This window comes from Aethina tumida, chromosome 4, assembly GCF_024364675.1.
Source record: "Aethina tumida isolate Nest 87 chromosome 4, icAetTumi1.1, whole genome shotgun sequence".
NCBI classification, from domain to species: domain Eukaryota; kingdom Metazoa; phylum Arthropoda; class Insecta; order Coleoptera; family Nitidulidae; genus Aethina; species Aethina tumida.
The window spans coordinates 7,694,698-7,699,489 of record NC_065438.1 but is presented as its reverse complement, the minus strand read 5'-3'; the positions used below and the strand labels follow the sequence as shown (position 1 = coordinate 7,699,489).

The window sequence follows — 4,792 nt, the reverse complement described above, 5'->3', positions numbered from 1 at the left end:
TCCTTCGAGGGAAAAACTATGCTTTTTAACGGGGTGCTTTTATGATTATTGTGAAAGTTTTTGATTATCCTCGGCTCGTCCTCGTCTCACGGAAACCTGTTTTATTGTCGTAATGCATATTTGTAAACATGGATTTGATTCTTGGCTTTAAAATTTGTTCGAGTTGGATCAAATAATTGTGTGTAAAAGCTGCTACTGGCTAAAAAGAGCAAAAATTAATAAACTATTTTAAAAATGTACCATATACTTTTAATATTCAATTATATTATTGGCAAATAAAAAATTATAAATCCCTTATAAAGTAATAAATAAAAATTAATTAGATAATTAATTTTTTATTTTGTAATAGATTCTATAATGTTTTAAAATGATTACCATACATTTAATGTTTATTGGTATTTACTTTCAAAATTGCGTTTAAAAATTAAAGTACAATAAAAAAATAATTACCGTTTTAATATAAAAATTTTAAAATCAATAAAAAATAGAAAGATCATAAATAAATAAAATTGTTATATGCTTAAACTATTGCAAAATAAAATTATTTAGAAATAAATATATAAGAATAGAAATATACAGTGATACAAAATTACTCTTAATTATTTTAAACTCACTAAACAATACTCTTAATAGTTAGAAATTATTCTTACTAGTATTTAAATTTTTTATTAAATAAATTTACTTTCAGTGAGAAGAAAGAAACATTGCTTTCCAGAAAAGAGAAGAATAGTAATTAACATGAAACATTATCTAAATATTGCTAATATCTCTGAAAACTGTTATTGCTTACAAAAAATGGTTTAAAATTCTTATTAACAAATATAAAACAACACACTCAATTGAAAATACAACATAAAACAACTCCGTTTATTGACAGACAAACTGGAAGAATCAGTAAAGGACATCCTTTCTTCTCCTCTAGGTAAATAAAAAAATAATTAATTGGGTCAAGGAAGTTTGTGTAGTAGAACAATCAAACGTCAATTAAATTAACAAAGATATATTTCAATAAAGAAACCATTGGTATCAAAAAAGGATATTTGAACAAGACTAAATGTTTGCACAAAAATGTATTAAATTATTCTCCAGGATTTTGGGAAGTGATCCTTACATTCATCGTTCTCCTAATAAAAGTTTGGATCCCAGATACCCTACAAAAACTTTGATTAAGATTTAATTTACGTAGAAATTATATTGATTTATACACAAAATGAATAATGGTAAGATAATAGTATACTATTTCTTTGTCCACCTCTGTATATTGGTTTGAGAACTGTAACATTTAATTCTATAAAAAATTATGCTTTTTGGAATACTTGAAATATTGATAGCAATTTAAAAATTCTCGTTGATAAATCCCACACAAAATGACTATTTTTTATTCAGGTATATCATAAAGTACCTTTAAAAAACATAAATATTCTATGATAATTAAAAATGAGTTTTTAAAATTTCATTATGAGAGATAGCGAAGTACGCATTTAAAATTTATGTATAAAAATTGCAATTTATATGACAAAAAAACAACAATAATATGCAATTTTTCCAAATTCATGTGCTATTACAATTGAACATATTTTTTTGATGTAAATCATAGCTAAAAATACACAGTTTAATCAGTAATTCGTGTTATTTGCAAGATTAAAACGAAATGGAATAAAATAAATGATTTTTAAAAATTGGTATTTGTGAAGCAAGAATATTTGCCTGTTAGAATTAATAGTGGATTAAATTGGATTCTGAAAAATTTAATATTAAATGAAATATAAAACATTTTAAAATGATATTTAAATTTTCATACTCCATATGAATTTTCAATGTAAAAAGGTTTATTGAAAATTTATATCTGTTTGAGTTGTGTAAACACATAAAACTTCTGCTCAGTATTTCATTAATACAGTTCAAGTTGTTATCAATCAAGTCGTAAATTTTAAAGCTAAATTAAATTGAATAACACATAAATATGCTAAAGCTCTTAAGTTATTTTTGACTGCGATTAGAAGGATCTTGAAGTAAATGAATAATTTGTCTGATTTGAGCCACAAGTCACCGCCAATTAACAGGATTGTACTCGTTTTGACGAATTATTTCCGCAGTGGTCTTTTAAACGCTTCACTTTGAAGATATTAATAACTGTGTATGGTTTGTAAAAGCGTTTCTTCTTGATTTTAATTTAATTACACCCAACTGTCAAATCTATCGTGAGCTTTTAGTGCGATCCCTTTGAGAAATTCCACAGCATTCATTAGATGACGTTTTAAAAAAATTAACAGGTAGAAATTCTCTGATCTTCGATCTTTTGATCGATCGGATTTAATCCCTCTTTTGTACGAATTATTCAACCAGGTTCATTAATGGTTTTATCTTTTTATTTGTGTATTTGTAACCAATTCAGAATGATTGAGAATTATTAGTATTAAAAGAAAACAGTAATAACAGTAATTTTATTTAAACCCTACTTGTTTCTTTATATGAATGCAGCTTTACAGATGTAGAATTAACACATTTTTTCCGGTAAAACACTACATAGACTGGAGTACATCTAATTTATTGACGACACGTTTAAAATGAATAAAACCGAAGCGTCGAGTAAACAATAATTACAAGTAAATTTCAGGTTATGTTGTTTTCAATGTACATTCCACCACAGTTTAAATAATTGAAAATTAGCACGCAAAATTAATTTAAATGTTTTTAACGCCATTATAGTTTTCAGACCATATCAATGAAATCAATGAGCACCTGTGGCTTGTAATAATATAATTTTGTTTTATTTATATTTACACAAATGTTTAAACCGTGGGGGAATGTACTAGCCTTAACCTACAAATTTAATTAAGTGATATTATTAATTTAACATCTTTTAAACTTTGATCATGTACATTTATCAGTAGTTAACAATTTACGTTTTATGATCATTATAAAAACTTACTTAAATATTGAGGTAACACTATATATTTTATTTTGTATATAAACATTAGTATTGATAAATAATACATATATAAATAACAGATTTAAGATGTTTAACATTCTTTTAATTGATGTATTTCTATTACATTGTGGTAGAATTCTTTATAAGGACAAATTAAAAATAAATGTAGAGGTAAAAACAATATGAGGGAATTTGTGAGTTTATGTGGATGAAATTTTATTAAGAATAAAATTTTAACTCTCCTTTTTAGAAAATGTGCTTTCTATGACATTATTTATTATGAACAATATACAGAGGTCAGAGAAATAACACACAATTTACTTTTGGTAAGATATTTCATAAGAGGATTTAATTCAAATTTTGTCTATATATTTCAACATTCTGTACATTTATTTTATAAACGAGGAATATATAACTGATTTGGTTGAACAAAGAAGTAGCAGATTAAATATAAATAAGTTTTGTACCACTTTTAACTATACTATTAATAGTAAGAACTTATTCATAGTAGAATTTGTATTATTTGATTAACTTTAAAACACATTTTCAGTGAGAGGAAACAAATGTTGCATTCCAGAGAAATAAGAAATAATAATTAACATGAAATATCAAGAGCTAAAAACCTAAGAAGTTTTCAAACAATGGTTTACAATGTAATTAACAAAATGTGATCCAGTCAGTATAAAAAAATGTATTTCAACATTCTATATATATTTTTTCTTTTTAGAAATAGCATATTCAAATAGATTTATGTTTTGTGGCACTATTTAACTATACTCCTAATAGTAAAAACTTATTCTTTGTAGGATTATATATTTTATTAAATAATTCATTTTCAGTGAGAAGCAACAAACATTGCACTCTAAAGAAGTGGGATATAATAATTCACATGAATTATCAAGAACTGAAAAGTTCCAAAACAATGGATAAAAATGTTATTAACAAATATGATCCAATCAGTATAAAAAAATGTATTTCAACATTCTATATATATTTTTTCTTTTTAGAAATAGCATATTCAAATAGATTTATGTTTTGTGGCACTATTTAACTATACTCCTAATAGTAAACACTTATTCTTTGTAGGATTATATATTTTATTAAATAATTCATTTTCAGTGAGAAGCAACAAACATTGCACTCTAGAGAAGTGGGATATAATAATTCACATGAATTATCAAGAACTGAAAAGTTCCAAAACAATGGATAAAAATGTTATTAACAAATATGATCCAATCAGTATAAAAAATGTATTTCAACATTCTATACATCTCAATAACAAGAGAGTAATAACTAATGTGTTAGGGTAAATAAATAAAGAAGGTGGTGGAAAAAACTGGAATATTTTATTAATATTCATAAAAAATAACAGTAACTCAGATATTTCAATATTTTGTGGCACACCTTTTGGAATCACAGTTTGGTATCTTTTGGGCTAAGTATCTGCAATGTGTCAACAGGTGTTTGTTACCACTACTCCTGTATGGTTTGAAGAAATTCTTGTTAGATTTTGTTGTTTTTTGTTTCGATAGATCGGTTTAATACTTCCCAAAACTGCTCAATAGGTTTTAGATCGGGAGACTGAGACGGTCAATCAAGCACAGTTAAGTTTTTCATTAGAAACCGCTCTTTAATAATATTAGATGTGTGTTTGGAATCGTTGTCTTGTAGAAATACCCACAGGAGTGTAGTCTTTTCATCGGTAAATTGAAATATGGTGTTTTTCCTTCCACATAAATCGAGAGTCCATCTTTGTATTAAGAAAATCATCCCCAAACCATAATGCTTTTGCCACCATGTTTAACCATAGGAGTTTGGTACTTAAAATAGTATCATTGCCCTACTGACTGTTCCATAAAT

At 25.6% G+C, this 4,792-nt stretch overlaps 1 long non-coding RNA gene across 1 annotated transcript; it reads right to left on the bottom strand.

The window, feature by feature from the left end:
- Nucleotides 1-984: 984 nt before the first annotated feature.
- On the bottom strand, nt 985-2,572 carry LOC126265368 (uncharacterized). Its single transcript, XR_007547871.1, has 2 exons — nt 2,460-2,572; nt 985-1,151 (listed from the first exon to the last, which is right to left on the bottom strand). It is a non-coding gene; the product is annotated as an uncharacterized LOC126265368 (long non-coding RNA).
- Nucleotides 2,573-4,792: the final 2,220 nt, after the last annotated feature.